At 36.8% G+C, this 14,987-nt stretch overlaps 1 long non-coding RNA gene across 1 annotated transcript; it reads left to right on the forward strand.

Annotated features, from left to right (window-relative positions):
• Window positions 1-1,040: 1,040 nt before the first annotated feature.
• On the forward strand, window positions 1,041-13,521 carry LOC113260815 (uncharacterized). Its single transcript, XR_008956356.1, has 5 exons — window positions 1,041-1,205; window positions 4,088-4,215; window positions 5,358-5,461; window positions 11,496-11,535; window positions 13,297-13,521. It is a non-coding gene; the product is annotated as an uncharacterized LOC113260815 (long non-coding RNA).
• The last annotated feature ends 1,466 nt before the right edge of the window (window positions 13,522-14,987 follow it).

Raw genomic sequence — 14,987 nt, forward strand, 5'->3', positions numbered from 1 at the left:
TGACTAATTTTCTCAGTATCACTACTGATGTAACCAGCCTTTTCCAGCTAATTTGTAAAGCCACCTTTATCATATACTAAATGATCACATACATTTTGACTCCAGTTTGGGATTCTGTCCCTTTGTTCCTGAAGCACTGTCATATTTTTTAAAAAAGATTTTATTTATTTATTTGACAGAGACAGTCAGCAAGGGAGGGAACACAAGCAGGGGGAGTGGGAGAGGAAGAAGCAGGCTCCCAGCGGAGTGGGAAGCCCGATACGGGGCTGGATCCCAGGACCCTGGGATCACGCCCTGAGCCGAAGGCAGACACTTAACAACTGAGCCATCCAGGTGCCCCTGAAGCACTGTCATATTTTAAAGTATATGTTTTAGCTGCGTGAAGGGCTAGCTCTCCATGACCACTTTTTCATGTTTATTACAGCTATTCTAGCATCCTTACACTTCCACACCTTTATTTTCCATTTTCCCCGTAGAATTCTTACCAAGTTGCAAAGTATACAATTACATTTGTACTTTTGTTGTTAATTACATTGAATTTATGAATTAATTCAGGGGGATCTGCTGTCTTTGCCATATCGTGTATTTATATCTAAGGACAAGATACATTTCTAGTTATGTATTCCTTATTAAAATTTTCAAGTTTTCTTTACCTAGGTCTTATTTCAGAATATGTTTATCCATTTATTTCTTCTATTTTACAGCTGTGATGCTTTTTTGAATGGTAACATTTCCTTTTTTTTGGTATTATATATGTGTGTTTGTTTAATATAGGAAAGTTACCAATTTTTGTGAACTAATTTTTTTTTAAGTATCCGCATTAGTAAGTCCTCTTATGGCTTTTGATAATTTTTCAGTTGATTATTTTGTGTTTTTCAGGTAAACAGAGCTGTCCTAGTGAAGGTACACACACACACACACACACACACACACACACACACACATATACACACATAGATACATATATGTATAGGTATATATTTATGTATATAAATTACATAAATTATATAAATATATGCATCTGTGCATATATTTATGAATGTATGTGTATATATCCCCTATATATGTATATGGCACTCTTAATCTTATTTTTGAACAGATGATCTACCCATATGGTTCAAAAAATTGTGAAGTACGGAAGAGATACAAAAGAAAATACTAAAAACCTCCCTCCCATACGTATCTCTGGACCCCAAACTCCCCATGTGAGTTAACATATGTTATCAGTTCTTATTACTCGTTTCAGAATTCTGCGTATATACCGCTGAATGCAAAATGAACATACTTGTTTCTTACACAAATGATGGTGTGCTGTACGCACTGTTCTATACTTTATTTTGGGGGTCGAAGTGCATGGGTGAGGAACGTAAAGCTATAAGCCCGGATGTTTATGATTTCCTTTTTGGTAAAGAGATCTGTTTTCTTCAGTTCTTACGGTTTACCCTCTGTCATAGATGTCAGACATAAAGCCCTGGAGGTGGGACTGGAAGGCAAATCAGAGAGACAGAGGCCACAGAGCACTTTACTCCCCCCTTCTGACCTACCATGGCTGTTGGGCTAACCTGGTCTGCCTAGTGCCCTCTTCCCATTAGATTTTTTCCGCAGAGCTCCTCACTTCCCTGTAGGGCCAAAGCAGTGCTCTATCAACCATGCCCAGACAAATCTGGATCCAGTTGTGGGCTCAGCCATGTCAGTGTGCCAACCAGCAGAACAAGATGATCAATACTAGAAGATGAATGACTGCATTAGAACATTCTGAGAGCGGTCGCTAGCTCAGTTCCAAGTCTCTGCAGGATGCTACCACAGAGATTCAAAAGAATACCACACTACCCTAAGCTGTAAGACCCCCATCATATAGCATCGTAAGTTTTCTTTTACTTACAATATTCTTAGGAAATGATTGAGGAATAAATTTGGCTTTAATTTTTTTCCCATAACAAAAGAGTGTAGTTTTGCTTGGTGTCGAATAGTAGAATATTTCATATATAATGGAGTAACAAAGTTTTAGGAACACCAGATAAACAGTGGAATTGAATCCCGTACATGCAACGTTGTATGACTGAGAGTACAGTATCAGAATGGAAGCTTTAGAGGGAGAACGTGATGGTGTGATTTTTTTCTGCATAGTTTTTTTTTTTTAATGCATGCCTTTAAAAAAAACAGTTTTATGGAGATACAATTTATATGCATGTCATTTACAATTTAACATGCACAACCCAATGGTTTTCAGTGTATTTACATAATTGTGCAACCATTCACCAAATCAAATTTTAGAACATTTTTATCATCCTCCCAAAACTTACATACTTTGGCAGTCACTGTCCACCAGTGCCCTGAATTTCCCCTCTCTCCTGCTATTGCCCAGCCCTAGACAACCACTGATCTATCTTTATAGGTCTGCCAATTCTGGACATTTCTATATGTGGAATCATACAAAATATGGCCTTTTTTAAAAAAAGATTTTATTTATTTTGAGAGAAAGAGTGGGCGCGAGCAGGGGGGAAGGGTAGAGGGGGAGAGAGAATCTCAAGCAGACTCCAGGCCGAGTGCCATTGGCCATTCGTGACTGGCTTCTTTCATTTGCCTAATCTTCTAGAGGTTGGTGCGTGTTGTAGCATATATGAATGCTTCATTCCTTTTTGTCGACAAATATTTCCTCGTATGTATATGAATATATCACATTTTGTTTATCAGTTTTTGTACATTTGGGTTGTTTCAACTTTCAGGCCATTAAGAATAATGCTGTGATCAACGTTCATGTACAAGTCTTTGTGTGAACATATGTTTTCATATTTCTTTATTGTCTAGGAGTTGAATCGGTGGGTCATTCTATGTTTAACATCTCGAGGAACTACTGCCCTGTTTTCCAGAGTGTGTGTACCATTTTACATCCTCACCAGCTAGGCATGAGGATTCCAGTTCCTCCATGGCCTCACGAAAAGTTTATTGTCTTTTTTTTTTTTAAACTATAACCATCTTAGTGGTTGTGAAATGGTATCTCACTGTAGTTTTGATTTGCCTTTCCCCAGTGACAAATGATTTTGAACATCTTTTCATGTTCTTAGCCATTGGTATCTATTTTGGGGAGAAATGCCCATTAAAATTAAACCCCATTTTAATTAGGATGCTTGTCTTTTTTTATTAAGTTGTAAGAGTTCTTTATATTTTCTGGATCTGAGACCTTTATCAGTTTGACTTATAAATATTTCTCCTATTCTGTGTTTCCTTTCTTCATGATGTGCAGCCAAAAAGTTTTTAAGTTTGATTAAGGCAAATTTATCTACTTTGCCTTTTGTCATTGTGCTATTGATGCTATTTATAGTTTTAGTTTAGAGTTAAACCTGTGAGTGAGTTCGAGTTAATTTTTCTGAATGTGTGTAGGGTGGTGTGAGGTAGGAATTTAGTTTCTTTCTTTTGGATGTGGGTGTCTGTTGTAACTTTAACATAGGTAAATGGTGCTCAGCGTGAAAGTGATTGCCTTTTTTGAGATCACCTGAGGTTTTTAATTCTCTCACTAATAGGATGACATAGGATTGACCTAAGATGGGTCAGTAGAAGATCAGCAGGGATAACACTTAGGCTTTATGTACCATTTTATATCCTGTATCAAATTCATTTATTAAAAAATGTTCTTAGAACAGGTTGTGGCTTGCTTATTTTGTAAAGTTACAGAAACTGGAATGCCACGGAAGGACTTAGAGCACAGCAGGAACAGAAACCTCTTCTTTCTAAGTCACTTCTTTGTTAGAATGCTTGGGAAAACTCATTTGGCCATTCCCGTATTGAGCCCAGAATTCAGAAAGTTTTATCCCCTCCAATGGCAGTAAGAAAACTTCATAGCAAGCAAGAGTAAAAGTGAAAGTAGGTGTTATTTTGACTGCTTTGGAAAGGTATGTTTATTTGGCAGTTCTTATCTTTGTTTTTCTCCTGGGTTTATGATACAAGCACTTAAATTCAATTGAAGGAATTAAGCCTTTTGCCATGGAGATTTAAAAGGGTCTAACTCTGTGCTCCCAGAAAGGACAATGAATCTTCTTAAAGGAAATGCATGTCTATGAAGTGAATTTTAGTATTTTTTTCCTTTCAGGTAAGAGCACCATCAGAACTGGGAATTGAAGTTGCCAAATTTTGAAAGAAAGAGGCCAGTAACATTTGGATGGTGCAAAATCAACTGTTGAAAAACAACCATACTAAATGAAGTTTAGTATGCAAAAGGTAAAGGTGGTCAGTACAAATGATCGGTGCCCTGGCCATTTAAAATAACTTCCATAGATAATATCTGGTGGAGCAATTCCACATAAATGGGTTTGTTTGAATATATCAAATTTACCTGCAGAGTCAATAGAATTCATTGAGTGTTCCATAAATCACTCCAGTCCAGTTGTCTGCGTGGATTCCGGATGACTATCCAGGGAACTCAAAGATACTGGACCAACAGCAGCAATCCATCATGAATCACTTCAGCCTTCAATTGCCTAACATTCAGTCTCAAATAGATATTCTCTCATTCTCCCTGTTATTGATCAGTAACTAACCCAGAAAGTTTTAGTCTGGTACTTCAACAGGCTTGGATAAACATATACATCTCTCTCTCATTTCTGAGATACATCTCTCAGATCATCATAAATACATACATCATACATACATCATACATCTCTACCTCCAATTATCTGATTTATTTTTCTTTTTTGTAGTTAGTCATGAAGTTTCCATCCTGCTTTTATATCCATTATAAGTACTGAGAGAGATTTTGCTCTGATTTATTCCTCTCTGGCTGTCAGAGGGGCTGGGTGAGGTGGAGCTGGTGATTATCCTCAGAACACTCGGGGAGGAGATGCAATTACGCCGGTTAGCGTGGACTTGGGCAGGCTGGCGCTACTGTCTTTCAGTGGGCGTTACTTTCAGATAGTAAGCCCTTTTGCAGGATGTTGACTTGTTCACTCAGGAAAAACAAAATCAGAGAAGTCCAGGAGCAGAATTAAATGTGATGAATCAGCACCATTTACAAGAAGTAGTGAAGCAAAAAACAAAAAATAATTTAGCAAAATGACTTTTGAAACGATTAAAATTAATTATAGCTTCTGGCAAAAGTATCACCCCAAGCCAAGGCGCCTCGCGTCTCCCCTCCTTCATCCAACTCAGCTTGCCAAGTATTTCCTCTTGAGCACCCCATTCTGCCCTGCCTTCCCTTCCCGAGCGATGCCCCGTGTCCCCCAGCTTGGCTGCCTGATGTTCTTGGAGGCACCCTCCACTTCTGGTTCAGCACCCTGCATTGGTCTCTAACAACCTAAGAGGTATGTCAACACTGCTCTGTGTGCTAACTCATTTTAGTATGCTTGCTTTCCTGTCACTCACAGTCTGGTTTTCTTCGCCATGACCTGAACCCGGGAAAGGCGAATTGGAGCCTGGAAGAGGGGAGGCGGTACCATAGCAAGTCCTCTGAAGAGTTACTTTAGGACAGGTGAGTTTTTGCCCTCCATGAAGCCCACCCTTCTTTGCCGATGAATAAGGCCAGCTCTACTTAGAGCTGAATAACACACCCTTGCTCAAAACACCTTCCTGAGAAATCAAGTAGCAGTCTCTCGAACAAAATCGATGTGAAGCTTTTGCTTTCATACAAATGAGTCTTTATAAGGGATTGTAGTAAGGTTCATGTGAACACAACACCCCTGCTCTTTCGGTGGAGTATTCGTGTCAGTAACTGTGCTGTCTCTTATCCCATGTTACTTTGTAATTCCAGATGACTTCGCAATAAGTGAGTTTTCTCTGACAACGTTTGGTAATTATATTAGTGATTAATGTCTCAAAGGATACAATTTTTGTGGGCAGGCCCAACATTACCATGACAGGTGTTGGCTCAAGACCTTTTAATGGATAATGGTGTTTTTCGGTGCATGCTGACCAGTGAAACATACAGCCATCAAATTATAGAATTGGAAAGAAGCTGATCTAGTTTCCTTTTTTTCCAAATGAGAAACACAAGCTTCAAGCCTTGACCAAGTAACAGAGCAAAGCAGGAACCAAATCTTAGCCCTCCCGGTTTGGAGCTCAAACACTAGTAATGGAATGGTAGGATTCTAGCTCTGCCTTCCTCGTCCACGGACCCTCCGTGCTAGCCATGCATCCGAATTGTCTTAGACAACCCTGCTTCTTTCTCTGGGGTAAGGAGGAGATGCGTGGGGATTGAGAGGGCTCTAAAAGTTCTGTAGCAAATGAGAATTGTGATTTTTTCCCCCCAGGAAGATTTGGGGAACCTGTATACATAGGAGAACAGGATTGGTTAGTGCAAAGGAATCTAGAATTCATAGTTTCCATTTCATTGGATCAAAAGATAATACATAGGGCTGTTGGGTGGCGCTATCAGTTAAACGTCTGCCTTCAGCTCGTATCATGATCTCAGGCTCCTGGGCCCCACCTCAGGCTCCCTGCTCAGTGGGGAGTCTTTCTCCCTCTGCCCTCCCTCCATCTCATGCTCCCTCTCCCTTGCTTGCTCGCTCTCTCAAATAAATAAAATCTTAAAAAAAATAATGTATAAGGAAAAACCTGGGACATAGTTGATTTCCTGAGGTTTTTTTTGTAGTTGTTGTTGTTTGTTCTGATTTGTTTTAAGGCTAATTCTGGTCTCATCTATCTAAATTTATCTCCCTAGGTAATTAGCCTTCTGTCATAAGGCTGATTCTGGTATACTCACAAGTCTAGTATCTTTCTTAGAAATTTGGGATTACTGTCATTGTGGAAACATTCTCTTAAAAATTAAGTAAGCAAATTTAATACTTTATTAATTTGGGAAAATATCATTTATTGGTCTCTAATAATTAGAAATGTGTTTATGTATAATTACATAACTATTGTTAAGTCTCATTCAATCATTGCAGATGAAGCTAAAGTCCCTTGTGACCACATCCATAATCACTTTTCAGAAATGACATCTATTATCAGTTTGGTGGGGATTCTTTCATAATTATATATATCTCTGCAAAAAACATGATATCATTTGCTCTCTCTCTCTCTCTTTTTTTTTTTAAAGATTTACTTGCTTATTTGAGAGAGAGAGAGAGCACTTGCAGGGAAGGGACAGAGGGAGAGGGGGAGAATCTTAAGCAGATTGTCTGTGGAGCAGGGAGCCCGAGGTGGGGCTCAGTCCCACAACCCTTGGATCATGACCTGAGCTGAAACCGAGAGTCAGAAGCTTAACTGAATGAGCCACCCAAGCACCCCCATTTGGTCTTCTTTTAAAATGTAGATTACAGCGTAATGTACATAATTTTTTGCTATTTGCTTTTCCTTTCTCCCCCCAACCATATGTCTTGGAGATTTCTCTGTGTTAGTAATGTAGTAGATACAGCATGGTTTATTTAACAACTCCTCTATTTATGGACCTTTAGGTTACTTCTGACTCTAAAACAATCGAATTGTAATTGACATACAGTATCCTAATAGTTTTCAGGTGTACCTCATAGCGATTTGATATTTCTACATACTATGAAATGAATCCCCGTAAGTCTTGTTACCGTCTGTTACCATATGAAGTTTACAATATTATGGACTATATTCCTTATGTTGCACATTACATCCCTGTGATTACTTACTTCATAACTGGAAGTTTGTACCTCTTAATCTCCTTCACCTATTTCACCTGACTCCCAAACCCTTCACTCTCTGCTCATCAATAATTTCCTGTATTTATGAGTCTGTTTCTATTTTGTTTTGTTTTTTTAAGATTTCACATATATGGTACTTGGCTTTCTCTGTCTGAATTCTGTCACTTGGCCTAATACCTCTAGGTCCACCCATATTGCAGCAGATGGCAAGATTTCTTTCTTTTTATGACTTAGTAATAGTCCTCTGTGTGTGTGTGTGGGGGGGGGCGGGCACATACCACCTCTTCTTTATCCAATCATTTCTCAGTGGACTCTTTATTTACTTCCATATCTCAACTATTGTAAATAATGCAGTATCAAAGAGCTTACTGCTACTGTTTTCTTCTGGAAGTTTTATGGTTTCGGGTCTTAACGTTCAAGTTTTTATTTTAAATGTATTTTGTATATGGTACAAGATAGTGGTCCAGTTTCATTCTTTAGTATGTGGCTGTCCAGTTTTCCCAACACAATTTATTGAAGAGGCTGTCTTTTCCTTATTGTATATTCTTGCCTCCTTTGTTGTAGATTAATTGACTGCATATGTGCGGGTTTATTTCTGGGCTCTCTATTCTATTCCATTGATTTATATGTCTGTATCATGCTGTTTTGATTACTATAGCTTTGTAGTATAGTAGATTATTTCCAATTCTTAACAATTATAAATAATGTTGTAGTTCACATCCCATATAGGCCTTTCCCCCCCTTTTTTATAGTTTTATTTATTTTTAAAATTTCAATTCCAGTATAATTAACATAGTGTTATATTAGTTTAGATGTACAATATGGTGATTCAGCAATTCTATATGTTACTCAGTGCTCATCAACATAAGTGTGCTCTGAATCCCCTTCACCTATTTCCAGCCCTTTCTGTTGCTATGCCCATGTGTTAGTATGGGAGTGCACAGAGTTGGCAGGTCCCACAGTCTGCAGCTCCCCCTCCCAGGTGGCCGGATTACGGAGACTGCATAAGAGAGTGCCAGTTTCCTTTCACTCTTAGCTATTCTTAGTACTTCAAAAATTTGTGAGTGGTGACAAATTTGTGTTGCTCGTAATACTAAACACATTTTTTTGCTATCCCACTGTTAATCTATAATGTTCACTGAAAGTTTTTAACAGAATAGGATATTCCTTATTAACTCCTGGTTTGCTAAGAGCTTTTCTTGTTTTGTGTGAAGGGACATTGAAACATATTGAATTCTTTTTTTCTTCATCAACTTCTAGGATAAAAAGAATTTATTCTTCAAATTTTTAATGTCGATGTTACAGGAACACATTTTCTCATACTAAACCATTTTTCTGTTCTTTGAATAGACTGTAGTTATGACATATTATTTTGTTTATATGTTGCTGTATTTAGTTTGCTAATATTTTATTCAGGATTTTTGAATCTACGTTCATAAAATTCTTCTCTTACGTAGTCCTTGTCTGATTTTGATTCCAGTGTTAGGAAAGCCTTAACAAATGAAGTTTTGGGTGGCTTTTTTCCATTTTTATGTAATTTGGAACAATTACATAAGGTAAGGATTAATTTTTTCTTGTCGGTTTAGTAAAACTAATGAAAATATGAGATTTTGTTTTTGTTCATCCTTTCTCCTATTTTTCTTTTGAAGATTTAATAACCCTTTCAAAATTCAAAACTCTTATTTTTGAGTGTTCTATTACCTGTGTTAATTAGACCAGATTTTCCCATTCTTGGTTTGTTGCTTCTCTCATCGTTTTGGCTTTCCCTGAATGATTGGAAATTCTTGGTTGGAGAATTCTCTTCTTCTTTGAGGTGCGCTGTTAGGCTATCTATTAGTTCTAGCACGATTTTAGTAGAGCAGGGACAATGACTGGGTAGAGGTTAGGAGATTTGAAAACCTTCACTGCATGCATTTTAATTTTTATTTTTGCAATGTGGTGCCAGGATGCCATTGACCTAAGAAGTTAGTCAGGTGTGACTTCACATGTGCCTTTCTTGCTGTGCCATAGAAATTAAATTTGTGAAACTGAGAGCCAGTGGTGATGATGGGAGATGAGACAGGGGAAGAGAGAATGGCAGTTTGTGAGACTCCATAGATTAATTTTTTCTTACAGTCTATCCATATCCCCAAGTTGTTGTGCTTTATTACATAAGAGGTTACGAACCGTCAATTAGAAGTAAGGCTTTTGACTAAGTCAAAAGTGGCTAAGCAATCAGAGCAGGAAAAAATAGAAGTTAATTTAAGGAATGGTAATAACAGGTATTGATTAATTTATGGGAAACTCATCTCAGAAAGTGCTATATGTAAATTGATAGATTTTGGGGTACAGTTTGGTGATATGTATCAAATCATTCAATCTGTGAATAGGCCAGGAAGTCTATGTCTAAACACTTATTTGAAGGAAATAATCAGAAAAATGCTCAAAGGTGAATTCTGAAAATGTTTATTAAAGCATTATTAAGAAGAGTTAATAAAATTAAAACAGCCTAAAAACCCAAAGTTAGGGACATGATTAAATCAGAGTTTTTCCAGGTACATACCCTAGAAATTGAGTAAGTCAGAACCTTAATAGGATTTTACCAAATAAAAATCCAGTTGCTTATTTTGTTTTGTAAATGCATCATAAAATATTGTACTTTTGAAAGTTCATGATTTGAATTAGCATACTGAACACTCTAAGAAGTCCTGCAATTAAGACTTTTACAACTGTTTTAACTTTGTTTGATCCACAACACTCTCTCCTTCCCTTCTTATAATTTGGAACATCTTAAAAGACCTTCAGAAAGTTGTTTGGAAAACAGTGTTAAGAAATTTTTGTTAGATTCATTCAGTAAAAAGACTACTCACTAATAAAGAATTTAATGAGGCATGTTTATTAACATAGAAAGTTCTAGTAATATATATATATATAATCATGTTACTAACTTTATATATGTATGTATTGTATATAAGCACTATATATGTATGTATGTTGTATAGCACATATAACATATATCTTAGGGAAAAGGAAGCATATATAGAATGATACCATCATGTAAAATATTTCCATGTGACAAATTCATAAGAACATTCTGGAACAATATATATTAAAAGGTTAAAAAAAGGTTAATGTGGTAAAGAAATTATGAATGATTTTATTTTATATTTATGTTTAAATTTAAAAATTTTGCACAAGAGAGATACTGATTTGTAGCCAGAACAAAAGAGTTCCATTAAAAATCCTATGGAAGTTTGGAGGTAATTTTCTTCAAGGGCCCAAAATTTCATTATAAAGAGAGTTTAAAAAATATTTTTGATTGATGTTTGCATTACTAGAGTAATAAGTAATGACATCTTTGAGTAGATATACTATAGTTAAAGTAGACTACCCTTAATTATATGTAAAATGTTGATTTTTAGAAATTCCAACAAGCACTGTAGTGATTTTTTTTTTACCCCAAGCATACTTGAATAATTAATTAATCTCCACATTCAGAATTAATGGTTAATAAAAACTTGTAGTACTCAATAATACACATCAGTTGACTTTGGCTTTGGATAAAAAGAAAAAATTCTTCAAGTTTAAGTAAGTTATATTATCAATTAAAACAATTAAAATGCCGTCATTAGCATCACTTCCTTCTTCAGTTAGTTGACAAGTCTGAGTGAACTTGGTTTTGTTCGAACTGCACAGCCAATGGCCCTGACGGCAGTGAAATGGTTTTTCGGCTTTCTCACAACTTTGTACTTTGATTTTATCCTTCTGTACTTTCAGCCAAATCCTTCTCTTTTCATATTCCTCAAAGTTTATCCCATATCGGAGTCCTTTGAAGTCAAAGGCAAAACAAGATTTGGATAACTTGCTTTTTCCACATCTGACTTTCGTTTTTAAGACTTTTTTTTCTCTGTCCAGATGAGTTTTGCTAAGGACCAGATGTATTTTCAAGGCTCAGGTAGGTACGCACCCCAGCACACAGCTACTGGTGGTTTTAGTGATTTTCTGTGATGAAAGAACAGGAGGCGGGCGCCTGGGTGGCTCAGTCAGCTGAGCTGCTGACTTCTGCTCAGGTCATGATCTCAGGGTCCCGGGATCCAGTCGTGGGGCTCTCTGCTCAGCAGGGAGTCTGCTTCTCACTCTCTCTCTGTGCTCTCCCTCTCTCAAATAAATAAGTAAAATCTTAAAAAAAAGACTAGGAGGGATGGAGATATATATATTATATATGTATATTATCTATATAGGTGTATCTCCATAAATATAATACATTTTCTCTAAGGTTAACAGAAGAAAAGCCATCATAAGTATGTTTGCTGCAGAAAACCTATATGCCAAGAAAGGCAAAGACCCCTTCCCAGAGCTATGCATTCTTTCTTAGGATTACTTAACCTTTTTTTTTTTTTTTTTTTTTTTTTTTAAGCAGGGACGCGGGTTTATTAAACTATTTTGTCACTGTGATCATTTGTCATTTTGTTTTTATTCTCAGGTAATTTCATTTTAATCTATAGAGAGTTAATAAATACCTATTAACAACTATTTTATTATTTGTGCATTTGTGAGGATTATTTATTACTGACTTTGAGAAGAACTTAGTTGCAGTATGAAGAACTTTGAAATTAATATACATTGCAAATGAAAATAAATTGGATATAATTAAGTGACTTGGAATCCTGCCCGCTCTGTTCTCATAATTCTTTCTCACCATACTTACCTCTCTTCCTTCATTAGAATGAAAAAGATTTTCTTTTGCATTTTTCATTCATGTCACTAAAGAGATTTCCTAATGTCTGTGTCAGTTCTATTGCTCTCCAGAAATCTTTGGCCTATTTGGAGACTGTGTTTTGGAATTAATACTGCCATTTGTTACAAGTTTTTAAAAATGGTGATGCAGATGGTTTGAGTGGGCAAACATTTATCCATCAAACACACAAGACTTCCACAAATTGCATTAAAATTAGCCAGGGTTTTATCCAATCCAAAATTATTACTGATTTTCTTCCAGTAGAGTTTAGAATTTTTTTTCTCTTAGAGAGAGAGAGTGCATGTGCGCATATGTGAGCCAGGGGGAGGCAGAGAGAGGAGCAGAGGAAGAATCTCAAGCAGACTCCCTCTGAGCATGGCGCCTGACACAGGGCTCTATCTCCAGACCCTGATAGCATGACCTGAAATCAAGAGTCTGGATGCTTAGGGGCACCTGGGTGGCTCAGTTAAGTGTCTGACTTCGGCTCAGGTTATCTTGGGGTCCTGGGATCAAGGCCCTATGTTGGCCTACTGCCTCTGGCTCTTCATCCTGCCTGGGACCCCCTGCATTCGCCAGCGTGAGGCCCCAAGCTCAGCAAGGAGTCTGCTTGTCCCTCTTCCTCTCCCTCTGCCCCTCCCCCCACTTTTGCTCTCTCTCGCAAATAAATACAAGAGTTGGCTGCTTGACTGAGCCACCCAGATGCCCATAGAATAAAAAATTTTATGCAAAATATTCAAAACTTGATATTTAAAGTGATTTTTTATTATGCCGATCCAAGAGATTGTCTAGGTGATAAACAGTAATATTCTGGTAACTTGTAAGTTTTCCTTTTGAGTGTGATAGTTCTGTCATTCCCGTATGATTATTTGCACAGATACCCTCTATGTATGCGCCAAAAATCAAAATGTTCTACATGAGAAAGTTTTCAATTGATGCCTTAATTGCATCATATTCATTACTCATTTCTTTTTATTTTAGTACAAATCAAGATAATTCTACCCTTTGAGAGGACTTAAAAATTCAAGTTACAAGACTTTTGGAACGATGCACAGGAAACTGTAAACAGTGTATACCTCTGTGGAGTAAAACTGCAGGGTTGTTTTGGGTAAAAGGGACTTTTGATTTTTGCTTTTTACCCTCTGAACAGCTCGAGATTTTTACTGTGAGCATTTTACCATTATAATGAAATAAATTAAAAAGTGATCCTGGTGTGCTTTTGAATTATTCCAGAGAAGAGAAAACATCATATGCACTTACCCTTTATTGGCTTGCAAGACACTAGGCATAATTATATTTTAATTTTAGTAGTTGCCATTCGGGACAGGTTTACAGAAATGTGGTTGTGAATAGGGGAAAGTTCTTTTATGAAGACATACGTGGATTTCATATCAAAAGATTTCTCTTCCATTCCCATTTCCATATAGTAATGGAAATTTTTAGGGGTTGTGTCAGATATAGCTTATGCCCCACTCATTATAAATGATGTTACCATTTAATATTTATAACTTTTCTGGTATCCTCTCCCCTCTGAGTTCTTAGCTGAGATCCCTATAAGAGAGAGATTAACAAGGGAAAAACAAGTTTATTAACATGTCCAACTCATGTATACATGAGAGATGCCCAGGAAAAAATGAGGAACTCATAGAATTCAGGCTTAAATACTATCTTAGTAGAGAAAGAGGAAAAGGGCATAGGCCTTTTAAGGGAGAAAAGTGATTTTAGGAAAGATGAATGTGCCTTCAAAAAAATAGATGGGAAGTATGATAGTATGTGATGGTTTTCTGGGTGTGGTATGGACTTCTAGTCTTCTCTCCTGTGGTAAGAGTCAGTCCTTCATGGTTGATGAAACTCCTGGGGAGATCTATGACTAATAGAGTTCCTTTTGGAGAATCTGTCTTTAGATAAGGGGAGTTCAGAGAGAGCCTCTGTCTGCCTTTGCTGTTTTTCAAGTGCTTACAGTTGAAAAGAATCAATATACCAAAGTGGCATATTTTGGGGTGGTATATTGAGCTACCTTCGACTGCCCTAGAGAATAACCATGATTACTTCCCAATTACATGACTTACTATCCTTTACTAGAGGCTACCTTCAAAGATCAACAGGATCTTGAATAGAGCTAACTGTGGCTCTCTAGTAAACAAAACCTATATACCAAGGATTTTTCACCCTTGTATTTAATGTTAGTTTTCTCCTAGATCCAGGAATCAAATTTTAACCAAAATATAGCATAGGGAATATTTTTAATGGTTTTTGAAAGAGTTGGTGTGTCTAGATTAATTAATGTAATACATAAGTAAATATAAAAGCCAGTAGGAAGAAAAATTTTAAAATAAACTTCATTCAAAAATTCTTTCTAATATGTAAGAGATAGTTCCTAAGCATTTGCTATTGAATTAGATTTTTAAAAATTCACATGAATTTTCAATTACTATTACAAACGTATTCTTCTTGATGTCTGGTCTCTAAATTTAGAAAACCATCAGTGTTGGATCTAAGTTCACATTCATTAAAAAAAGCTTCAGAGCAGAAGATTAATAGCATTAATAGAGAACACTTTCACTGCAAGGGCAGTGCAATCACCGGGTAGACTCCAGGTCATATTAGTATTTGATCATCATCAAAGCCTTACGTCAGTGTTCTCGTCTTCTTGCCTTGTTATTGACATGACC

This window comes from Ursus arctos, unplaced genomic scaffold, assembly GCF_023065955.2.
Source record: "Ursus arctos isolate Adak ecotype North America unplaced genomic scaffold, UrsArc2.0 scaffold_3, whole genome shotgun sequence".
NCBI classification, from domain to species: domain Eukaryota; kingdom Metazoa; phylum Chordata; class Mammalia; order Carnivora; family Ursidae; genus Ursus; species Ursus arctos.